General features: G+C 44.6%; 1 pseudogene across 1 annotated transcript; it reads left to right on the plus strand.

The window, feature by feature from the left end:
* The first annotated feature begins 585 nt into the window (after positions 1-585).
* On the plus strand, positions 586-24,918 carry LOC309647833 (TOM1-like protein 1 pseudogene; annotated as a pseudogene). The gene has a single exon. The product of its transcript is annotated as a TOM1-like protein 1 pseudogene (transcript).
* Positions 24,919-26,179: the final 1,261 nt, after the last annotated feature.

A 26,179-nucleotide genomic window follows, 5' to 3' on the forward strand; every position in this document is an offset into this window, starting at 1 on the left:
TGCCGCCCGCCACACCTCCACCTCCCAGGCGACCTCACCTGCTGCTTCAGAGAAAATGTGGAGGCCCTCAAAGGAGACACCTCAGCCTCCTGCCAGGCTCCCTCAAGCTCACCCACACCTCGGCCATCCTCGCCTCTTCCCTCTGTTCTTGGAGGAAAATAGAGCCCTCCCTGTGTGAGATTCCACCTTCCATCTGGACTCCAATCCTCTCTCCTCCACGCCTTTAGTCTCCTGCTAATGATTTCCTGTCTCACCAAATCACTTCCTTTCTGCTGGCCCTGTCTCTTCTGATGTACAAGCATACTCAAGACCCTCTATGGCTTTAAAAGAAATGATCAGTGGACCCTAAACTTCCAAGAAGTGCCACCAGGTCTCTGTCTTGTTGGCACTCACATTCCTGAAGAGAATAAGTGACACTTCGAGCGTCCACTTTCACGTCCTCCAACTACAATTCAAGTCTCAGAAACACACCTCCTGCTGCCACCACTTCCCAGCGATGTCTAAATCCTGGCCCATTTTCATCTCCATCTTACTGGTCTCGCTCCAGTTCTTGGTTCTGTGGACCGTCCTCCCTTGAGACTCTTTCTCAGGTTCCTCCACGAGTGACTGACCCTCAGCGTTGTCAGGGGTCAGCTCCATCTCCTTCCCTCCTCTTCCTGCTCGTGCTCATTCTCCCAGGGCTTAATCCTTTCCAAGCAGGCCCATGAGTCCCAAAGTGTCATCCAGCCAGCCCTCTCCTGGGAGCTCCAGCCCAGACACCCAGCTGCTTCCTAGACTCGCCGCCTGAGCATCCCAGGTGGAGGGCGGTTCCTCAAACCAGCACAGCTTTAACCCACAGATCTTCTCCAGGCAGGTCCGCTGGCTCAGTATGTGCAACACCTTCTACCAATGACTCATAACCAGAAACCTCAGGAGTATATTTGATTCCTCCCTCTTTCTCCTTCTGTATCCCATCTGGACAGAAAACTAATACACCAGATAGCTGGCCACCACGTGAGGGCAAACAAGACGACACTTTGAGCTTCTTAAGCAATATTTTTGTCCTATGACTTGCATCTGAACATTCACTGTAGTGTGCGCTCATTCCTTCATTCCTTCCCTCACTTGTTCATCCAGCCACAAACCAGAGCTGAATGTCTTCCACGGCTGGTACTGTGCTCAGCACGGGCTGGTGCTTTCACGGTCCTCCCTGCCAGGGGCAGAGAGACCTGGAAACAAGATAACTGCCCGTGGGGACAAGCTCAAGGGTGCTCAACGGATGCAGACAAGGGAGACACACCACGGATAATGCCCTTACAGACTCGGGGAGTAAGGGTGCTTCTCGAAGCAGAGTGGAAACTCTCCTGGCCAAGATGTCTTGTTTCACACTGAGGTCCAAGAGTCTACAAGAGTGTCTGGCATGTATGTGGTAGGTGCTCCTTAAATATCTGATGAGCCAGTGAGTAAAAAAAAAGTGTGTGTGTGTATGCGCATTATAATCCATAGAATTAAATAAGAATCCAGGAGTTCATACTGACATAAAGAAATAATTGGATAAAAAGATAAATAGGGGGAAAGGACAGCTCTTCCTTATGGTAGAATTCCAACTACTAAAGGTAAATGGAATGATGGAAATAGGAAATCATCATTCAGCGGAACCCCAAAGTAACAATTGTTTCAGGCAGGAATCAGCAATGAATGCTAAAATCTATGGATGAAATTTGATGAGATACAGGATATTTACGTATTCTCCATGTATCTCCCACAAGGCACTTTAATTACAAATGACAAAATAATAACTTTACAGTTAAGAAACTCAGCAGACATCATTTCATCCAAGTGATCTAAGTTAGTACTACCAATAATGGGACATATTACCACTATGTACCTCCTGAGGATATGATGCCCTCAAAAGGTACATCTCTTCTGTGGCATTACTTTTAATTTTTAAATTTTTAACAGCTTTATTGAGGTATAATTCACACATGCAAGTGAATTATTGGCTATTACGAATAACGCGTCTATGCATATTCACATACTTATTTTTATGTAGACATATGTTCTAATTAATCTTGAAGAGATTACGGATATAGATATAGATAACACACACATACACACACACCCCTAGGAGTGGAATCGCTGGATCATATGGTATTTATAACTTTATGTTTAATATTTTTCTAAAGCAGCTGCACCATTTCACATTCCATCAGCAATGAATGAGGGTTGTGATTTCTCCATACCCTTGTCAACACTTGTTACTGTCTTTTATATTTTATTTTAGCCATCCTAATGGGTGTGAAGTGACATTGACTAATGATGTTAAACACCTTTTTATGAGTTTATTAGCCATTTGTTTATTTTCTTTAGAGAAAGGTCTATTAAAATCCTCTCTCGGGACTTCTCTGGTGGCGTGGTGGTTAAGAATCCACTTGCCAATGCAGGGGACACGGGATCGAGCCCTGTTCTGGGAAGATCCCACATGCCATGGAGCAACTAAGTCCTCAAGCCACAACTACTGAGACCACATGCCACAACTACTGAAACACACGTGCCTAGAGCCCGTGCTACACAACAAGAGAAGCCACTGCAATGAGAAGCCTGCACACCGCAACAAAGAGTAGCCCCCGCTCGCCACAACTAGAGAAAGCCCACACACAGCAAAGAAGCCCCAAAATAAATAAATAAATAAATTTATTTTTAAAAATCCTCTGTCAATTATTTAATTGGCTTACTTGTCTTTTTATTTTTGAGTTGTAAGGGTTATTTTTATTTTCTGAATACAAGTTCCTTGTCAGATATACAATTTATAAATACTGTCTCCCATTCTGTGGGCTGTCTTTTTATTCTCTTGATTGTATCATTTGCAGCACAAAAATTTTGAGTATTGCTAAGTAAGTTATTTATTTATTATTGTCACTTGTGCTTTTGATGTCCTATCTAAGAAACCACTGCCTAATTCAAGGTCATGAAGATTTACTTCTGTATTTTCTTTTAAATGTTTTATAGTTTCAGTTGCTTTTACATTTAGGTCCATGATTTTCTTTACTGTACAAGGTAGGGGTCCAACTTCATTCTTTTCCCCATTTGAACTGTCTCAGCACCTTTGTTGAAAATTAATTGACTGTAAGTGTATGGGTTTATATCTGGACTAACTATTATATTCCATTGATCTTGATCACTCAGTCTTGATTACTTTATCTTTGTAGTGAGTTTTAAAGTTGGGAAGCATGAGTCCTAAAATGTTTTTCTTATTTTTCAAGGTTGTTTTGACTGTTCTGGGTAGCTTGAATTTTCATATGAATTTTAGGATTAGCTTGTCACTTTCAGCAAAGTAGCTAGCAAGTCCTAGAAGATAATATTGGAAAAAACCTACATAACCTTGAATATTTTAATGACTTTCTGGATACAACACCAAAGGCATGATCCATGAAATAAATAACTGATAAGCTAGACTTCAATAAAATTAAACACTTCTGATTTGCTAAAAACAAATGTCAAGAGAATGAGAAGACAAGCACAGACTGGGAGAAAATATTTGCAAAAGACACATCTAATAAAGGACTTTTATCCAAAATATCTGAAGAACTCTTAAAACTCAACAATAAAAGAGCAAATAACCCGATTGAAAAATGAGCCACAGACCTAAACAGACACCTCACCAAAGAAGATATACAGATGGCAAAAAAGCATAGGAAAAGATGCTTCACTTCCTATGTCATCAGGAAAATGCAAATTAAAACAATGAGATACTACTATGCATCTGTTAGAATGACCACAATCCAGAACACTGACAACACCAAACGCTGGCAAGGAGGTGGAGCAACAGGAACTCTCATTCATTGCTGGTGTGAATGCAAAATGGTACAGCCACTTTGGAGGACAGTCGGTTTCTTACAAAACTATACATACTCCTACCATATGATCCAGCAATTGTACTCCTTGATATGTACCCACAGGAGTTGAAAACCTGTATCTACACAAAAACCTGCAAAAGGATGTTTATAGCAACGTTATTAAGAATGGCCAAAACCTGGATGAACCAAAGTATCCTTCAGCAGATGAATGAATAAATAAGCTGTCATATATTCAGACAATGCAATATTATTCAGTGTTAAAAAGAAATGAGCTGTCAGGCCATAAAAAGACTTGGAGGGACCTTAAATGTGTATTACTAAGTGAAAGAAGCCAATCTGAAAAGGCTTCATACTATATGACATTATGGAAAAGGCAAAACTACGCAGACAGTAAAAAGATCAGAGATTGCCAGGGGTTGGAGGAGTAGGGGTGGGAAGGCATGAATAGGTAGAGCACAGAGGATTTTTAGGGCAGTGGAAATACTCTGTATGATATTATAATGGTGGATACATGTCATTACACATTTGTCTGAACCCACAGAATGTACAACACCAAGGCTGCACTATAATGTAAACTGCAGACTGAGTGATTATGATGCGTCAATGTAGGGTCATCAGTTATAACAAAGGTACTGCTCTGGTGAGGAATGTTGACAATGTCAGAGGCTATATATGGGGGGTGGGAAGGGCAGAGACTATATAGAAAATTTCTGTACCTTCACCTTGATTTTGCTGTGAATCTAAAACTTCTCTAAAAAATAAAGTCTTAAAAAAAAAACAAAACAAAACCATGAGGGATTCAGTAGATATTGCATTGAAACTGTACATCAATTTAGAGAATATTACCATCTTAATAATGCCAAGCCTTCTAATCCATAAACATGTCCTTCCATTTATTTAAATATTCTTTAATTTTTTTCAACAATGTTTTGCAGTTTTCAGTGTATATGTATTGTACCATCTCATTAAATGTATACCTAAGTATGCTATTGTAAGTGAAATTGTTTTCTTAACTTCATTTTCAGATTGTCCACCGCTGGTGTACAGAAATGCAGCTGGTTTTTGTATATTGAGTATTTTTATGATGAAAGAGTGTTGGATTTTGTCAAATGTTTCGTCTGTGTCTGTCTAAATGATTACGTGTTTTCTGTTCTTTATTCTATGGTTTATTACATAAATTGATTTTTATATGTTAAGCCAACCTTGCATTCTTAGACTAAATCCCACTTAGTCACGGTGTATAATTATACATGTTTCTGGATTTGGTTTACTAATACTTTGTTAGGATTTTTGCATCTTTATTCATAAGTAATATTAGTCTGTGTTTTTTTTTGTTTTTGTTTTTTCCAACTTGTGATATCTTTGGCTGGTTTTGGTACTGGAGTAATTCTGTGGCAGTCTTGCCAAAAATGCATAACTAACTTAATGATGAAGTAACATCAGACATACCTAAATTGAGAATGACTACATAAAACAACTTGCCAGTGCTCTTCAAAAGTGCAAAGGCCATGAAAGATAAAGGAAGCCAGAAAAAACTGGTCCACAGTAGAGTAAACTGACATAACAACTAAATGCAACGTATAATAGTAGATTGGAAACTGTAACCCAAAAATGACATCAGTGGGACAATTATTGAAATTTGAAGTAGGTCTGTAGATTAGATAATAACATGGAATTGACAGTAAATTGACATAAAAACTAAATGCAACCTATAATAGTAGATTGGAAACTAACCCAAAAATGACATCAGTGGGATAATCACTGAAATCTGAAGTAGGTATGTAGATTAGATAATAACATGGAATCAGAGTTATTTTTCTGATTTTGATAATTGCAGAGTTTATGGAAGATGTTAACATTTGGGGACTTCTTTGTATCATTTTCCCAACTTTTTTATGTGTAAAATTATTACAAAATGAAGAGTTAAAAATTATCAAAAAAAAATTTTAAGCATATGTGTCTGTGGTGTCCTTGGTTCAATGAGAGAAAGAATGTGTTTGAGAACCAGGGAAGCATGAAAATCAAGGTCTGAAGTTTACTATTTCTGGCAACTACATGTGGCTGAGTGTTTCTGGAACACAACGTGTGGGGAAGGGGATGGGACCAATAGCAGTGAGGACATCCTGAAGGCTGTGGGGAGTTGTGGGAGGACTGGGCACTGGGAGACGGGGGGGAGACTAGGGAGAGAAAGTGATACAAATGGAAAGAGTTACAAAGATTTGCTGTGAACTTGCAAAGAGAAATTTTGCCCAGGGATGTTATAGTTTCCTTAGTTTTTTTGTAGATTTTTAAAAAATCTAATATTGGAAAGGAAAATTAAAAGGCCATGTTTTGTATCTAGAACAATAGCAATGCTCAGTCCCCAATTCAACCTCAGAGAATTGAGGAGTTTGCTCTAGGGGAAAGAGTTAAAATGAAATGTGCATATATGTCAATAAATAGATAACTAATGAGAACCTACTGTTTAGCACAGGGAACTCTACTCAATGATCTGTGGTGACCTAAATGGGAAGGAGATCTAAAAAGAGTGGATATATGTATACGTATAACTGATTCACTTCACTGTACAGCAGAAACTAGCACAACATTGTAAAGAAGCTATACTCCAATAAAAATTCATATAAAATTTAAAAGTGAAAAAATAAAATCAGACAAAAAGACCAAAAAAAATGAAATGTGGGCTTTAAATGCATTACCACAGGGAGGGCTAAGATGGGGAGTTTCTTCACCATGCTAATGAGATCGAACTAAAGGGTCTGAAGATCCAGTTTTTAGGAGCTGAAAGTTCTTTTATTGAGGATGGAGGAGTCTCACGCTGGCCTCCAGGAGAGACTTGAGAAAATTTCTGTCAAAGAAGAACTGAAGTAAACTGAGTCTGGGCTGTGGCAACTTCGAGGAAAACAATTTGACTAGAGAACTAAGGAGCCAAAGGGAATCAGAGCCTGTAATGGGAAGGACTGGGCAGGGAGAAAGAGAAGGAGCAAGGCGGTGTCTCCCACACAGCCAGGTCCCTGGAGTTTCAGAGACCCTGGAGAAAAGGTTGAAACAAGCTTACATGCATTTTGCTGTATTTTAAAATATTTACATCCAATAATTTTTTTTTTCCCCACCGATATCGTTTCAACCATATCTACTGGGTTGAACCATATGAAATTGACAAGTCAGCTGCAGCAAGTTGTCGGGGCAATTGGATGTTAATATAAGACTAGAAATGGTCCAGGTAGGACACAGAGGGATGCAGGCAAGAGACGGTGAGAGCCTGAACTGAGGCTGAATCTGCTTGGTGGGTGGAATCCCCGGAACCTGGCTCTTGATTGGCTGTTGAAAGCTGGGTAAATGGGAGTCAAAGGAAGAGGAGGTTCCAGAGCGAAAGACCAGTGTTACCAAATACTTCTGCCAGGAGACATGGAGACTGAAAGATGTCCAACAGATCTGTCAGTGAGGAGCTCTTGGAGACTGTTTTAGTTTCCTGTAGCTGCTGTAACAAATTGCCACGAACTTGGTGCCTTAAAACAATACACGTTTATTTTCTTAAAGTTCTGGAGGCCAGAGGTCTGAAATGAGTCTCACTGGGGTCAAGTCAGGGTATCAGCGGGCTGCGTCCTCTGGAGGCTCAAAGGGGAAAATCTCTGGGGCTGGGGGTGGGGAACTGCTTCCTCCAGTTTCTAGAGGCTGCTGATGTTCCTTGGCTCGTGGTGAAATTGATCACTCCCATCTCGGCTTCCACCTTCACACTGTTTTTTCTTCTTCTGTGTCAAATTTTCCTCTGCCTTGCTCTTATGAGGATACATGCGATGACATCTAGGGTCCACCTAGGTAATCCAGGATAAGCTCCCCATCCCAAGATCCTTAACTTAATCACATCTGCAAAGTCTCTTTTGCCATGTGAGGTGACATCCACGGGTTCCAGGGATTAGGATGTGGATATCTTTGGGGGCTAACACTCAGCCTACTGCAGAGACCTTGGCAAGAGTATTTCCCCCCCGCAGGAGCTGGGGGTGTGGCAGCAGAATGCAGAGGGCTAACATGTGGCTGGGACTCAGTCTGGATGGCTCATCTGAGACCTTGAGGGAGATACCACACCCTGAGGATCGACTGAGAATCAGGAGTCTGCATGGGAGGGGGAGAATTAGCAGTCACAAAAGGCAGAAGGGAGCAGGAAAGAGTGTGTGGTGAAGCTCAGAGTTCAAGGAGATTCTAGAAGGAAGAGTCAACATCATCAGGCACCACAGAGAGGACAAGAGATGGACTGAAAAGAACCCACTGCCCTTGGTGGTCAGTGGTCATGGATAAACTGCCAGGGCAGGGGGAACAGCAGGGTGCAGGGCAGGGAATTTCATTTACAGAGGTCCGTGTGGGAACATGGGGTGAGGATGTGGACACAGGGACAGAGATTATTTTTGAGGAACTTGGCTAACATGAACATAGGAGCAAAAACCACAGTCAGGATAAGGATGAAGGGCCCTAGGCTGTTAGGGATGGAGACAACCCCAAAGCCTGTGAGAAGGCAGCCCAGCCTTCAGCCTTCCAAGCTGCCAAAGACACTGATGGACAAGAAGTTATGGTCCTGAAAACTTCTACCCTTACTGCTAAGACATTCTACTATCTTCCATGTTTAGATTCAAAAGGTCTGTAACCAGAGCATAAAATGACCATGAAAATTCTGAGGATTTTCAGGTCTTTGTGTGGTACCCTCTGCGCAGCCCCAGATAATTAGGAAATGGAGCATTTGCAAGCGTGGCCCCCAAAGACGGGATGAGGTTTCACCTCAAAAGGATGAAAACTCCCTTTCCTCTGGGCAAAGAAGTTACTAAGTCAGGGAAGAGCTCTTTCGAGAATAAAAGCTCTCAGGGTGCCCCTATATGGGCAAAACACCTTTCTTTCTCCTTCCAAACGCCCTTCCCTTCTTTGAATTGGGGAGGGCAGGGCAGACGTTTGAAAGATAATAGGATATTCAACTTCTCTCGTTAATCAGGAGAAATCACAATAATCTGATCTTGCCTTTCTGGGCTTAGTTTTCATTGTGCCTTTTAAAAACTGAAACAATTCTCGTTTTTTAGTTTTACATTCCTCTCTCTTTCTTCTTCCCTGGGTTTGTTTATCTCTCCTGTCCTGGGAGAGCTTTTTCTCGGGTTGTGATGGTTTGCGTTGTACTTTCACCTCCTTCTGCTCCTTTGTTCTCCGCTCTCTTTATTCCAGCCCCTCCCACCCGACCCCCACTCACTTTCCTCTCTTACCCCTTTGATAGCGAGGAGTTGCTCCCTAAATATCTGAGACAGTCTTCTGAGCAAGAGTCCAAGACACTTCTGGGGAGACCCCTGGAGTCCCTGCCTTCATTGGGAAGGAAGCCCCAGGCCAGGCTTGCCCCTAGCACGGACAGGGCGACAAACTCATCAGCCAGAGGCAGCAGGATGCCAGAAACACATTTGGCTCTGTCTTTGTGAAAGAAAATGATACTTCTGCAGGCAGGTGGTACTATTTTGGGGAACATTTTTATGTGCAATTTAGAGTGCACATTCTACGCACAGCTCAGACAGAAATAATCAGTTTAATGTGTGTCTGCACCATCATATGGTCAAGCTTTAGGTGAGAGCAGATTTACACACCAAAATCAAAAGGAAATAGCGGGAGCCGTCTTCTGCTACATTCTTTGACGATAAATGGTCACGCGATGGAGGGCTGCCAACCCAACTCTCCGCTCCTTTTATTCCTTCCCAGAAAGTGCTTGAGTTTGAAAGAAAATTAGTTTCCAAGGTGCTTGAGTGTATCTGTTAAATACAGATTTTTATTAACAGGGGGCACATGTAAACAAAGTCTACATAAACAGAAAGACGCCTGGCAGCAAAGGAGAAGTATGCTCAGTGTCAGGGGGTTTTTCTTAAAATGAAGTGTAAGGAAGTTTACAGGAATTCTTGAGCCAACGTTTCAGTTCAAGAAGACATCCTGCTTCTCTGATGTGTGCTACAGAAGATGGTCAAACCAAAGAGCTTAATGTCCACGGCATTGGGCATTTGTCATTGTGTGTTTTCATTAAAGAAAAAGGAGTTTTTCTCTGATGGGCTCGGATGTCAGAGGAGCCACGGTAAAAAAACAAAGAAAAGGACAAACAAACAAACAAAATACTAAGGTTCACAGCATATTTTTCAGGAAGTTCAACTTTCAAATGGAAGAACTGTCTTGAGGATTATTTTTTAAGTAAAAACTCCGCTGAAAGCGTCCACGTGTGAACACCTCAAGCAGCAGAAGCGTTTTAAGCCAAGCCGTGATGCAGACCTACACCCAGGGTAATATTCAAAATATGTATGTGTCACCCTTTGGATCCCCGAAGCAATGAATCAGTGCGGACTCTGCAAAAAAACAGCTGTGTTGAGTCTGCGAGTCACCTCGGCCACAGCCTTCAGGAGAGAAGAAACTTTGAGATTAAAGGGCAACATTTTCCCTCTGAAATGGAATAATTGTGATATGGGATTTGCTTTTTTTTTTTTTCCCTTCAAGTTTTGAAGAAAAACAATGTTCTTCCTGCTGTGATGAATTTATTCTGAGGTTTGAAAGGAAACCCGTGTCCCAAGAGAAGGAGGGCCCTGAGTCAGGAGGGTGAAGGCTGGCCTTTCAGCACATGTGTTCCCGTTTATCCAGGGGCGGCGCTCGGGTGTGAAGGGGGAAATACCCAGGGTGAAAAGATTCAAGGGGATCAAATTATTTTTCCATTTGTCTCAGAAAGAAAGAAAGAGAGGAAATAAAAGGGGGAAGGAAAATCATTTCATTATGTGGTGATCCAGTGTAACCTGGGGTAGCAGGCAAGTGGCAACTTCATTTTTCAGAGAAGCTCCCTCTCGGGTGTCCCGAGCCTCCCAGGGTGTGGGCTGGGACTGTGGAATTCGAACGCAGCAGGAGCACGAGAACAGGAGTTTCACGGGTATCTGTCTACACTTGTCATCTCTCATGTGATCTCTGGGCTACGAGCCTTCCTCGCCCCACCTGGGTGGATGGGTTCGAGGGGAAGCAAGAAAGAGAAAACTGTTCAATTGAACATTTACTACATGCTAGGCATTTTACGCGCATGGTCTCCCTCACCATAAGTCTGCAAAACAGAGATTATTGTCCCAATTTCAGAGGTAAGCAAAAAGTTTCAAATATTTTTGTGGGCCTTGCTCAAAGTGCCACAGCTGGTGGTGGAGCGGGCCTGTCTGCTACCAGACTCAAGCTCTTTTTGGTTTTGCTGCACTGCCTTCCCGCCAGGTGGCCTTCATACGTGAGGTGGAGGCTGGAAGGACCATTTAGCATCACAGGATAAAGGCCACAACGATTTCCCTCCACAGCTCACACTCTATTAAACAAGGGAAAGCAATAGACTGAGTGAATGTACTCAAAGGGCAGGAGTAAAAACAATACATTAGGACTCATTTGGGGAATAGGAAGTTGGCCTTCCAGTTACTGTGGGGTAAGGCAGAACAGGACCAGTCCTAGGGGCTCCCTAATTCACTGGATAAAGGACAGGAGGACAGCGATTCAGCGCCTGCGGGTGATTAGCTCGGGGAGGCCCCACTGGTTGGCTTGGCTGCACTATAACACTTAACGCTGGCTGATGATCAGTTGCTTTGCCAACATTTGAACACACCTGTGGAGCGGAAAGCCCCAGGCCCTGAAGCTTTTCAACCTGCCTGTCTGGCCCCGTCCCCTTATCATGGGTGCAGTACCCTCATACAAGGAACTCAGCCCCATGCCCTCCAAAACCCCTTCCTCAGGCCTCCTGCCGAGCCAGGGGCACTCATGAGAGTCCTGTCGGCCCCATGACATTCCAGAACTCCTCAGGTGGGTCACAGACTGGGCTTCACCTTGACCTTGAGCACGGGCTCCCATGGCTGTGGGAAGACGGGGTGACAGAGCTCTCTTGAAGCCTAGGCCTCGGCAGTGTCTCGAAACATGGGTTTCCCACTCGCCTCTGAAGTTTAACTGTGGACCTGTTTTCTCCTGATAATAACAAGCAGGGCCAGGAGGGAGAAAGACAACAGAGGGGGGGGCGGGAGGCCAGGCAGCAGTCACGTCAAAACAGAAAACCACCCAAACGCTGCTCGGAAGGGGCGCTGACGGGGCTCCGTGGTCGCCGGTGGGAGTAAGGGGAGCCTGGAGGCCGGGCCATGGGAGCAGACGTGTCCTGCAGGCCAGCTCCAGCCCCTGCCCGCTCTGGTCACCAAGGAGTGGACGGGGTGGATTTTGAAAAGAAATCAAGGGAGTTCCAAAATGTAATCACCGAGGGACAGAGGAAATGAGACCCTCGGTGCGGGCGCTCAGGGCCTCTGGAGGAAGGAGACCTCTACCGACCGGCCCGCTGTGGCCAGGAGGTGTCCCAGACCTGCAACAAATGGCCACAAGCTATGGCCTTGTTTGGTCTAGAACCTTCTCCTCCAAATAGCAGAAATAAATGTTTGGAAAGAAAGGTGAAATGAGTGACAGCTCGTGACCTGGCTTCGCATGTGTCACAGCCAGCTGGCCCAGCAGCACCAGGGGCCCCCGCGGTCGGGTCAGGGCTGATCCCTGCAGTCTTAGCCAGAGAAACAGACACAACAGCCCACCTCTGTTCAGAAACAGAATCTCCCCAAAGGATAACGGTGTGTGCCTGAGGACACCCGGGCCCAGGGAGGTGGAGCTGCTCCCAGCTGCAGGAAGAGCAGGGGCTCCAGAATCCAGGCCCCCCAGCATCAGGGTGAAAGCCTTTCCTCAGAGCCCAAGGCTTCCTGGAGACTAGAGCTGGAAGGGGCTCTGGAGTCCAACTCTCTCTGTTCATTCATTAAAAACATGGCAGCTCAGAGGAAGAGGCCGCCCTGAGTTCAAGACCTCCTGAATATTAGCCAGCGGTTCCCCATTCATTAAGATGGAAACAGAATCCCTGCCTTGGGAAACTGATGTACCAATTAAATGGGACAACATATGTAACCACTTGAATAGTCCATCACCTTGCAATCATTATTTGTCATTATGCAGATAAAAGCCAACTAGGGAGACCCATAAAGGTCACAGCCTTGCCCAGAGTCAGTCAGTGGAAGCCCTGCAAAGGTCAGAGGTAGGCAGCTCCCAAGACGGCCCCTACGATCCCCCTGCCTGGGATTCACACCCTGAGTAATCCCCTCACACACTGTTATCCATAGATACAAAGAAGTGACTTTATATCACTTCCAAGATGAGGTTATAAGCCTCTGTGGCTCAGAATAGAATGAAGGTTGCCAGGGGCTGGGGGTGGAGGAAAGGGGAGGTGTTTATCAAAGGGTACAAAGTTCCAGTCTGGCGAGATGAACGAATTCTGGAGAGCTACGTACAGCACAGCGACTACAGTTGACAATACTATATTGTACACTTGAAATTTGCTACGAGGGTAGATCTTAAGTGTTCTCGCCACACACATACAAAACATGACTATGTGAGGTGGTGTCCATTAGCTTGATTGTGGTGATCATTTCACAGTGTATACGTGTATCAAAACATCAGGTTGTATACCTTAGATATGTACAATTTTAATTCGTCAATTATACCACCCAAAAGCTAAAAACCCAAAACACTGTGGCTGCCATGCCATCTTAGGCTCTGTCTTGGGCAGCCAGACCCTTGTAGACCAAATATGCCAAATTTTCAATCCCCACACACGTTTCCAGAAGCTGAGAAGAGAAACACTTTGAACTGGGACTGTATTTGTTTCCTGGGGCTGCCATAACAAAGTACCCCGCACTGCATGGCGTAAACAATGAAAATGTATTGTCTCACAGTTCTGGAGGCCAGGAGTCTGAGATCAAAGCAACAACAGCAGGGCTGGTTCCTTCTGAGAGCTGTGAGGGAGAATCTGTGCATGCCTCTCTCCCAGTTTCTGGTGGTCGGCCTGCAATCGTTGCCATTCCTTGGCTTATAGAAACATCACCCAGATCTCTGCCTGCATCTTCACATAGCGTTCTACCTGTGTGTGTCTATGTCCGAACTTCCCCTTTTTATAAGAACACCAGTCATGTTGGACTAGGACCCACCCCAATGACCTCATCTTAACTTGATTACCTCTGTAAAGACCCTATTTCCGGTTGGCAGCAGTGGCGGAGGCCCAGGCTGGCTCCCTGCGCTACCACGGCGCTTGGGAAGAGTCACCGGGACCCGTTCGCAACCTCCATGGGCCAGCACATAGAAAAGGCTACATTTGCTGGAGTTCAGACTGAACACTGGGGCCAGTTTATGCACATCTGTGACATAATTAACACTGCCCACGATGGGCCAAAAGATGCAGTAAAAGCTTTGAAGAAAAGGATTTCCAAAAACTACAATCATAAAGAAATCCAACTTACCTTGTCACTTATTGACATATGCATACAGAACTGTGGTCCAAGTTTCCAGTCTCTGATTGTGAAGAAGGAATTTGTTAAAGATAGTCTAGTTAAGCTGCTGAATCCCAGATATACCTTGCCAACAGACATTCAGAATAGAATTTTGAATTCCATTAAGATGTGGTGGCAGGGGTTCCCAGGAGGTATGGATGTAAGTGAAGTGAAAGAAGTGTAAGAAAGATGGATCTCCTTAAGAAAGATGTTCAGTTTCCTCCATCAGATGCTGAAACAGCCAGACAAGAGACTGCTCAGATCTCACCGAATCCACCACCATCTGTTCCTACTGCACCAGCTCTTTCTTCTGTAGTTCCCAAGAACTCCAGTATTACACTGGTTCCAGAACAGACTGGAAAACTGCACAGTGAACTGGATATGGTGTAAATGAATGTGAGAGTGATGTCTGCCATACTGACGGAGAATATTGCTGGGTCTGAAAACCGTGAAGACAAAGAGCTTCTGCAGAAACTTTATCAGACGGGTCGGGAGATGCAAGAGAGGAGCACGGCCCTGCTCGTGGTGGTGGAGAAGGAAGATGTCACTGTTGAGCTAGTTCAAGTGAATGAGGATTTTAGTAACACCACCCTTGGATATGAGAGGTTTACTCGAAAGCAACAAAGGATTTTGGAGCAAAATAAGAACCAGGGGGAAGATGCCAATACTAGCAGTGAACCTTCTGCCCCATCCTCTGATCTCCTTGACCTGAGTCCCAGCCCTCCAACACACAGGGCCACTCTGGGAGAATACAACACCCTGAATGCTCAGCTTTCAGACTTAAATTTCAGCTCTCCAAGTCCTGTTGTAACAAACAACTTGAAACCCAGTCTTCATCCACAGGTGGATTTGCTACCCTCGGAAAATACAGAAACACCCCTGTTTGCCCAAAGGACCAGCCAAAACCTTGCCTCAAGTCATACATATGAGAGTTTTCTGGAATATTCAAATTCAGTATTACTACAGCCGGTTAGTCTACAGACCATTCCAGCGACACCATCAAAGCAGAGACTACCATCCTTGCCCAGCAATCAACCAGCGATGACAAAGAATGATTTCCAGCCACCCAATTACTACAAGGTAATGGAGTTTGATCCATTAGCTCCTGCTGTCACCACAGAAGCTATTTATGAAGACACTGATGTATATCACTACAAAGGAGCTCAAAGTCACAATGACTGTTGAGGTGGAAGCAGATGACCAGCTCACTAGTGGCATTATGGGTGCCAATTCTCTAAAAGGTAGACCCTGTCCAGCTTTGAGACTCAGAAGTTAAGACATTCCAAAACATCAAAACCACGGTGGAACATTTTTCGTCTGCAGTAATGAAGTTTAAACAGAAGAGTAACTGTTCCAGAGTAACGTTTATGGTTCCTGACAGCAGCTCAAGCTTTATCTCAAAAGAACTTGGTTGTAACATATATTCACTTAAAACTTCAGCAGAAGAAAAATTCATGGTACTGAGGCCAACCAGGTTAAGTGTAGCACCTTATGTTTCACAGACCTTCCTACATTTAGAAATCATCACAAGAGCTGGGATAAGAGTAGATGAAGACTGTTTCATTACAAAATGATTGTTAATAGATGAAAGCATGAAATGTGAAAAACTATTATTCAGGAAGAATACTGAGTGTCTTCATTTAATTAAAGTTGAAAGTAGAAGTCAATTTGCACTTCTTTATAAATAATACTCTTGTTTAGAATTATGAATTGTAAAAGCCTTGATGATTGCAGTTTAATTATATTTCAGGTACCCTCAAGAGGTCAATGGATTCTACATTGGTTGCCTTTAAATATAATTCTTTATAATACTAAATGCTTTTTCTTTTTTCTTTTTGGAAGAAAGACTTCTAGAAAACATTCAGAATAAATTGTACTTTGGTTTGTCATAAATTACAATGACAAATAAATTACCATTAAAACAAAAACAAAAAAAGACCCTATTTCCAAATAAAGTCACTTGCTGAGGTATGGGGGTTAGGACTCCAACATATTTGGGGGGGGGCATAATTTAATCCTTAACAGGGATGTTGCAGATTACTGGGATAAGTTGAAGGAAGTCTTTTAGAATCTCCCAGAAGTGATTACAGTGTCCAGATGGCTTTTACAACGTGCCCTGGGCAGTTAAGGAGGCAGAAACTAAGCAATTCCCCTGGTGTTAAAGTGAGAAGCCACATGATTCTTTCCATGTTGGTACTGGCAAGAAAACAACCCCCCTTTAATGGGTGCTGTGGGTGTGGTTTTCTTCAGCACCCAGTTAGTTTGCTGGGGATGTCCTAACAAAGTATCACAGACTGCGGGACTTAAACAACAGAAACTTATTTCTCACAGTTCTGGAGGCTGGAAGTCCAAGATCAAGGTGCCAGCAGGGCTGGTTTCTCCTCCTCTCTCAGCTTGCGGATGGCTCTCCTCCCTCCGTGTCCTCACGTGGTCTTTCGGCTGTGAGCACACACCCCTGGCTCTATTCTTATAAGGACGCCGTCAGATCAGGTTAGGACCCACCCTAACAGCCTCGTTTTAACTCAATCACTTTTAAAGACCTTATCTCCAAATACGGTTACGTCCTCAGATACTGGGGGTTGGTTCTGCCCCGGGGACACTAGGGGGAGACTCCCTCCTGGATGGACGTGTGTTTAATCCAGACCATCCCAGAATGTCTCCTCACCTTTTATAGTCCCGTGCCAGCACCCCGCCTTTTGGTGTGTGGGGTTCCCTGCCTGGCAGGTTCCTGCATCCGTTGCCAGGTCTGGAGGGACGGCTCTGAGAAGGCTGTTCTTTCTCTGCTATCAGGGTGGAGCAGCCTCGGGCCCCTCGGGCCAAGCAAAGAGTACTTCTGTTTTGACTCTTCGTTTTCTCACATTTTCCCTTTAAACACAGCCTGTCTTATATCTCCCTTTCTTATTTTTGTTTCTAACCCCCTCTGTTCCTCTTCAATGTAATTTTAAAGTGAAAACACATGGTCGCAAACCGGCGTCTCCCCATTTACTCAGCTGCACCTACTTATTCAATTTAAACTGGAAGGCTAGTTTACAAACTTTCAAAAATAAGTCCTGGGCCAACGTGGAGAACTGTATAAACACAGGTCTAATTTCATTTCTACTTGTTTCTTCTTCTTTTTTTTGTCTCTCTCTTGCAAATGACCTTCCTAGTATAAAAGCCAAAACACATGCATGCACACACACATACACACTTTTTCTTTCTGGAAGTTTCTCCTTGATTTCTAATTCTGTAACAAAATAAACAGGTCTTGAACAGAAATTGAGAGTTTTTAAGAGACAGTTTCCAGCAAACTGTCAATTAACATTAGTGACATCATTCAACACAATATCCAGTTTAAAGGGCTTCAGGACAGAGTGTTTGATTGTTAGAAAAATGACTAACTGAGTAAGTGAATTCTGCTTTTTCTCCATGAAAGACACATACATACTAGTTTATCTAACTGTTAATCCTAATCCTTTTTCACTTTTGGAAGGAGAAGGAGGACAGCTTTGGAAAATAGGGCAAAGGACATAACTTTTGGCAGTAGAGCTGTTCATATTTTGGTACAAGGGAACCAAAATGAGAAAATTAACCCTGAAAAACTCTGGAAATCGACTCAAGTTGCTTTTTCCTAAAATGACCCATACTGTAGCCATATAAGTTCCTTATTTGACCCTACCCAGTCACATTATTTTGATGGTGAGCATACAGAATGATCAAAAAGTCTTACTGAACTATAATGCATTAGTTTTCTTCCATTTGTAGAGCTTAGGACTATACATTTTCACATAATATCTTATGTGACCCTCACAAAAACCCTGTTAAGGAACTTGCCCAAGATCACTACAGCAGATAAGTTGTAGACGATTCAAAGCCATGTCTTGTGAAAGTGAAGGCAATGCTTTTTCCTCTCAGCTGGGAGGTATATACAAGTCTGGGGTTTTGTCATATGCTCGAATGTCACAAATGACCTTCCATACAGCAATAGTCTTGTTTTGGACTGAATTGTATCTTCCCCAAATTCATATATTGAAGCCCTAACCCCAATGTGACTGTATGTGGAGATGGGGACTTTAAGGAGGCATTTAAGGATAAATGAGGTCATAAGGGTGGGCCCTAATCCAGTAGGACTGGTGTCCTTATAGGAATAAGAAGAGATGCCAGAAATCCATCCCCCACCCCCTCCCCCCAGCATGCAGAGAGAAAAGGCCATGTGAGGACACAGCAAGAGGGCGGTTGTCTACAAGCCAGGAAGAAAGAAAACAACCCTAACCCTGATGTTAGACTTCTAGCTTCCATAACTGTGAAAGGACTAACTTGTGTTGTCTAAGCCCCTCAGTCTGGGGTATTCTGTTACCGCAGCCCGAGCTGATTAGTACAGTTCTGTTGGAGACTCCTGGCTGGGGGATACTTCCCTAGTTTTACCCCATCTAGGGAACCGGATGCTTGTCTTTAATGGTGCCATAAATTTCTCTCTGTACAGAGGCCTCTATGACAAAACGTGGAGAATTTCTTGAACTTAAGACTTTAGGTAAGAAATGAAAGATTAGATGGCTGGACCCACACTTGGAAATGAAAACCATAATCACATAACGCAAAAAATACTACTAATAAAGCAGTGGAATTATAAAATGAGCCTCTATTTCTTGCTTGATTTAAAAAACGGGTGGAAACCCTTCACCAGGTGTGACTTCGGGTGTTACTCCGATGAGGCGTAAGCTCTGCCGCCTTCACCCTCGTGGGAGTCCCCCTGCTTTTGTCCCAGTCCAGCCCGTATCGCAATGGCAGGTTTGTACGTCAGGATGTTTTTTCATGCAGAAGAATTCAGCCCATAGTTGTGTAATTGTTAGGGTTCATTTTCAGAATGCCATCTTATAAACATTATTTCTAAGGAGACTTCCTCCTTGCTGTATTTTCTGCTGAACATTTAAAATTGGCTAGTCATTGTCTCCTTCTCAGTCAGCCGGACGATTCTCTGTTCTGGCCTGTTGAGAGTCTGCTCTACCTCACTAGCTCTTGAGCCTGAGCGCAGTTCCTGATTGGGGTCCATCAGAAAACAGATCCCCTAATTGAGCCAAAACCCTCCCTGTGTGATGTCATTTCACATCCCTCCAACTGCAGGCATTCAGGGGTGCTTTTATAAGCCATCATGTGTCCGTTCTTACATGGGCTGCCCCCGACGAAGTCCCGAATGATCGCTACTCGTTCTTAAGCCTGCTTTCCAAACAGCTGTGGAAAATAGAAGTCAAGGCTACTGATACTTAGTCTTTGAGCACTTTCCTTTCCCTGGTCCTACAAGGACTTCCCTCTGTGTGCATGAGTCTCAGTCCTCCAGTTCTTGGTTTGGTAACAACCAGAAACAAAAACAAGTCTGAACAGGTTGGAGGTAACATCAAATACAACACCCAAGAAGCTTCTCCTGAGTTTACTACATCTAATTTTTTTGTTTTTTGTTTTTTTTGCCTAAGCATAACTTAACAATGTACAACAGATGGCAAAGGGAAACCTAGAGTTTGAGTTTCTTCAGCTAATAAACAAGATGGCATTAGGGGTATGGTGGGCTGTGGTACAGTTTTAGTAATGCATGTTGTGGAAGGAGAGATTCCCTGCTGACAATCCTGAAGGCTGACTGATCCAGGACAACTGTCCAGTCTGGGACCTGGTCACTTTCCCCATCTGATCAACCGCCTAAAACTGAACAAAGTCCCAAGAAAAGAAATTTTGTATTTAAACTGTTTACTGGCTCGCTTTCTTTTTCTTTTTATTTTTTTTGGAAGCTGGGGATTGGCAAATGACCTTAGAGTAGTAGTATTTTTCATAAAATATAGCTCTCTGGATTCATGACTCAGCTTTGTTTTTGGCCTGTAGTGACCTCCCTTAGGTTTTTGTCGACTCCAACATTTTTAGATGTTTTGTAGTGGGATGGTTTTTGAATAGTTAAACCTCCATATTGCCAAAAAAGAGTCGAAATGGTTTGCTCTGATTTTTGCCCAAATTTTTACTTCTGTTTACTCCTTCAATTATGTGCCTTTCCTTATAAGCTCAAAGTATAATCTTTTACTCAATTTTCTCAAAGGGTTACCCCAATATCCATACCAATATCTCACATGCCTTTTCATTTACTTCAATAGCTCCCACTCTAAACCTGTGCCAGTTTTCTCCTTAGAACTTCAGGTCTGGATTTCTCATCATAGTATATAAGGAACAACTGGATCTCATTCCCAGACATGGAGAAGTTCCACACTGCCTTTTACCTGATGTAGAAAACCTGAGGAGGATAATGCAACAACTTTGCATTTCTCCTTGGCCTGTCTATGGATCAAACATTAATGCTCTTATAAAATCTGCATTCTACTTACAAAAATCAATGTAAACACTCATGACCCTCTGACTTTGTAGATAGATATTTGAGGTTCTGTGAAATAGGGATTTTTTTTTCTTTCTATGTCCCTCATTTTCAGTTCATAAATAAATAATCTGGTCTCACATTTAGATGAACTGGTTGGAGGCCACTTTGTCAAATTAAGTAGGAAGATGGTATTCTCCTATTAATTAATGAATTGTGATGGTTTTGATGTTGAGGTCCCTCCCATAAGAAACAGACACTCTCTAAGGAAAACTGGGGCTCCTGGTACCAGTGGAATTGTTCATTTTATCCAGTACTAGTTTGTTCTGCTTCCAGGGTCAGAGCCAGGGGTATGATTGTAGGTTTCAATGAAGTATATATTTTTTTTGTAAGAAGAAGAGCGAAACATTTCAGATCTGTCCAAACACGGGGCAAGCTCCCTCGGGAAGCTGCGCTTGCCATCCCCCCACAGGACCAGGTAGGAGGCTCCTGTCGGGAGGCCCATGAAGTCCATGCTAGTGACGAGGAGGAAAATGCACTTTCATAACCAGAAAGACAAGGCTTGTTTCCACCTTCATTACAACCTATTAGTGAAACTTAAGAGGAAACCAACAACTCACCACCCACACAGGCACCTGCAGGCTCCAATATTCATTTCTGAGTTCCTAAAGGAAACCCATATGTTCAGATTTGGGGGACACAGCAGAGACTCTGCTGCCTGAATCCAATGTGCCCTGGGATGCTCCTGAAGTTATGAGGGCCGAGTTGGGCACTATGTAATACCCGCTTTCAGAACTGTCCAACTGAGCCACCTCTTCTGACTGTCCGTGCACCTGCTAAGAGCCACGTGCTTCCTGAGGAGCCCCTGGCTTTGCCTGCACACTCCCTGTGTGAAACCATGACACCCAAGGAGTAGGAATTCCCCAAGAGTGGGAGGTCACTGCCTCTCCTTCCTCACATCCTCTTCTCAGCTAAAACCCCCATCTTTCAGGTCTCGGCTTCCTGTCACCACCTCTTGCAGGCAGCCTACCCCAGTGCCAGCCCTGGACAGGGGTCCCCCTCTGCTCCTTGCACTCTGCCCACAACTGTACTGAAGTGGTGATCACAAGACCGGCTGGCTTCGGGATTCTGGCTTCCCGTGTGCTATTTAAGAACAGGGTTGCGGTATTTCTGTTGGTATAATACTGACTTTTCAGAGTTCAATCTGAAGTCGTATTCATTTACACCTTGATATGCACTTACATAAAATAGAGACATACCGTCTTTATGTCTCAAGTTGAACAAAAGTGCAGGTGTTTATGTTTAGAAAGTGCTCTGATCACCTCCCTTCTCGGTTTCAAACCCTTCCTAGATCTCCCTTTAATTCCCATCATTTTAGTTTTTTCATGTCTCCTCAAAGCAGTTTTGGGCTCCAATCTACTTCAATAGGCTAGAGAATCATCTAGAATCAGAGTGGGGTGGAAAGACACAGTTAAGCAAACAGGAGAAGGATGTGGTGAGGGTATCAGGAGAGAGAGGATGGTGGGGGGAAGGGAAAGAGAAGGGGGAAAGGGGGAGGGGGAGGAGAGGAAGAGGAGCAAAGAGGGGGAAGTTCCCGGACCCAGTTCCCAGCCCTTCAGCTGGAACCAGACACCGCCCTTCTCCCAGAGGGGGTCCCTTCTCTCCCCTCCCCTCTCTACTCCACCCCTGTCTGTTTTCCTTCTGAACTGAAACCAGTTCCTTCGGGCCTGACCTCTCCTGCCCGGGACAATTTATTTCAGCCTGGACCTTCTTTCCTGATCCTCCTACATGAAGAAAGCAGCTGAAAGGACTGAGGAGCCTCAGCTGGGCCTTACACCTCTCTTAGCAAGAACAGAGACTGGGGACTGGTTTGGAATATAGTTATTTAACTATAGGTGCAACCGTGTGGATATAGCTTATTTAAAAATAAAATACGAGCATCAACGCAGCTCTTTCAGGATCCCATGCTACAGCACCACGGAATTAGAGACATGGGTGGCCATCTTCCTGCATTCCTCACAACTGTCATATTTGGGACTGCAGTGGTGAGTGGCCCCTGAGTCTCCCCACCACACTGTCACCCCTGCTCTGAACCCAGGGCCTTGCACAGAATTTGTCTACTATAGAAAAAGTCAAATAAAAACTGCATTTGCGTGTGCTATAAAACCATTGCTCCTTTGATTTCTCGGTGTCCCACATATAAAGAGGAATTAATTCCAAGTTTATTGTGAGGAAAGCTTTGTGTGTGGCCTTCGACAAGATCGCTAGCCTCTCAGGCCCCTTCTGTGAACAACAGGAATGATGATGTCCACCTTATGTGGCTGTTCTGAGGATAAGAAACAGTGTGTTTCAGTCACAAAACAACATGGGCACCCAGTGGGCACTCAACGGGGCTGGCAGCCATCAGTCACTGTAGGTGCTCCGCTTCCCTCTTTTGTTTTTGGCTGGCGCTGCCTGAAACGCCAGAGGAATCTGAAGTTCAATCACAGCAGCTGTGCTCATCATTTTGGTTAGCATAGTTGCTTTTCTTCCTACTTCCTACTGTTCTCTATTTTTAAATCCCTGTGTATGGACATGTGTTTTGTGAATGTTATCATTCTCACCCTCGGCCAGTCATTTCAACTACTCCATCTCCATGAGGATGTCAAAGGTGTCCCATTTTCTCACATAAAACAAAAAGCAAGAGCGACAAACCAGCACACAAACAAAACCCTGCAACCCCCACGATGCTCTCGGTGAGAACCTGCACTTGCTGAGTGCTCGGGGGTCTCTGGGCCACCCCTGGGCCAGGGGCAGTGCTGCCCCATCTCCTTTCTTCCCGAAACAACCCTTTGCAGGTGGCCTGGGCTTCCACTTTCCCTTGGTGCTTAGCCTCTTGGAGGCGGCGGGGGGGGGGGGGGGTGGTCTTCCCTTTTGTGCCAGCTCAGCAATGCATTTAAAACAGGGTTTTAGTATTTGATCCAGAATCGTAGTTGTTCTATTTGGGAAGGGCCTTCAGGGAGCCTGGTTTACCATCCAGCCTGAAATGGAGAAGGCTTGCCGGTACCTCTCCCACAAATCACTCTTCTGTTTCAATTACCCAGAACTGGTTTTCTCTGCTTGTAAGTAAGAAACCTGGCTGATGGAGGGGAGACCCTGGCACAGGTCATGACCTCTCTGGCCACCAGCAACCTAGTAGGACAGAGGAGTTGAGAGGACCAGATGACCCCTGCAGCCCCTCAACAACACCCTTAAGGGATCCTCCCCTTGGGCCCGTGGCCTGGCACCCCCAGCCCTACCCCCTGCTCTGGGCACGGAGAGCTTGACTCTTCCTGAAGTCACCTTCAGCCTGAGGGGCGCTGGCTCAGACCGTGAAGCCCAGGGCCATGCTGCCTTCAGAATAATCCCCGTGGGAACCTCTTGCCACACAGAGGGGAGGAAAGTCTGTACAGAGGCCTCCGAGCTTCTCACCACAGGCTTCCCTACCAGGGTTTTGGCTCTAATCACCGACAGGGAAAACACATCATCATTCAAAAGAACGAACACTCAGAGAAGGCCCTGCTGGGAAGCAGGCTCTCCCAGCGGTGTTGAGTGGCCTCCCGTTTTGTTTCTGTGTGATCGGGAAGGGGCACCACAGAAGAACAGAACTCAAACAAACAAAATCTTTCTGTCTTACTAGGTGCTAACCAGAACTGAAATCCAGATTTATGTCTGCAGGTGGTGGCGGGAAGCTGCTGGCGCTGCCTCTCCCACACACAGCACAGATTCCATTCAAAAGCACGCGCAGCCGTTCCCGTGAGTTTTGGCCACGTCATCAAAATACTCAACCTGGCGCCTGAGGGCTTCTCTGTTCAGGGGGAATACCTCACAGAGAGGCAGCGCTTTGTGATGTGGAAAAAATGCAGCCCGCACAGGGCTTTCTCTATTGTACACCTGAAGAGCCGAACCTTACAAAGTTTCCATAACCTGCCCAAGGTCACTGGGCAGAGGAGCTAGGGCTCAGACCCAAGTCTTCAAGTCTCAAGCTTACTGGTTTTTTTCCCACATGACCCATGCATTTACTTACTCATTGGTTTATTCATTCATTCAATCAACATTTTCAAGGGCTTAGCATGTTGGTTCACAGTCCAGTGGAACAGACAGACCCATAAATGACAGTGACAATGCGGTTTTGTGCTAAATGCGTGCGACACCAAAAGGAAAAATCCTGGCAGTTGAGTTGTCGTGTAGTGGAAGGGAGATGTGTGTCAGTGAGCCGTGAGAATACAGGGAGATGGTACAAAAGGAGAGGTGTGTGAAAGCAACCACGTGCATTGAGAGATGGGCACCAACCACACAGGGAGGGGGGCTTCGTGGAGGAGGTGGCATGGAGCCAAGAAAAAAGAAAAAAGAGTGCTTATCAAGACAGGGCAGCCAAGATGGCAGACCTAAAAACAGGTGGAGACGGCGGTCACCGGCTCTGAGGACAGGACTGGCTCAGGGCTGACAAATTCAGAGTGGTTGCAGGAGCCAGTGTGAGGCCGGGCATATTTTTAAGTTTTAAAAGAACATTTTTTAACTGAAGTATAACATACACACAGAAAAGGACACAAATCTTCACTGGACCGCTCAGTGAATGTTCACAAGGTGAACGGACCTGCATAACAAACGCAGCTCCTGAGAAGGAGCCCAACGTGGCAGAACAGACCTCCAGCGCCCAGGAGCCCCGGCGTGGCCCTCACCACTCATGACCTCCCGTCAAGTAACCACAATTCTGATTTCTGACAGCCCATATCAGTTTCAGCAGTCTTTGTACTTTATATAACATGGAACACGTACTCTCTTGCGCTGGTATTTTTAAATCAACATCTATGTTTGATTACCGGGCACAAAGCTGCCAAGAGCATTCTTTTCCATGTCTTGCTGATGGATGGAAGCAGGGGTTTCCCTTGGATCTTTATCTAAACATGAGACTGTGGGATCATACATAGGCAAGGAATATTCTTAGCTTTACTACCAAATTTGAATTTGTCACATTTTTCTAAGCAGAGATAGGGAGCTAGAGGCAGGGAACTGTATTCATTAAGGATGGTTTGATTTGATCTCAAGCACCAAAAAATACAGCAGCTTTGATCAACTTGGGGTGGGGGGAGTATTCACTGGCCATTGACTAAAGCAGGGGTCCAGAACTGGGAAACCTCTAAGAATGAGGGCAATTTGGGTGCCCAGGGACTCGTGGGTGGCAGACAAGCGCTCCTGTTCTGGCATCTCTCAAGGGTTTATTCTCTACTATTGCAAATGGGCTTTCTCTACACAACGGGGAACTGGTTGCTGGCAGTCCCCGGTTTCTCAGTGACAGATGAGTGGCACCAGAAGAACGAGAAGACTTCTCTCTCCTAGGAGACTTCTCTCTCTTTCCCTTCATAATATAAAAATTTTGCGGGAGGTCACTACCCTTGACCAATCACTGGGGTCATCAGAAAGGAGATGACATGGCAGGACCCGGATGGGTCCAGGAGGTCCCAGGGTCGAGTCCCAGTAAAAGAAAAAGTCACATGACAGGTAGAGGAGGAAAAGTTACCCCCAAAAGATCCACAGCAGATAAACAGGGAAAGGGACGCCAAACAGACGGAAACGAAACACGCCCTAGACGGTGGAAGGTGACGGCCGCCTGCCGAGCGAGCTCTACTGAAGCTTGACTTATGCTATAA

The sequence above is a fragment of the Balaenoptera physalus genome (genome assembly GCF_965194825.1).
Source record: "Balaenoptera physalus genome assembly, chromosome: 18".
NCBI lineage: Eukaryota > Metazoa > Chordata > Mammalia > Artiodactyla > Balaenopteridae > Balaenoptera > Balaenoptera physalus.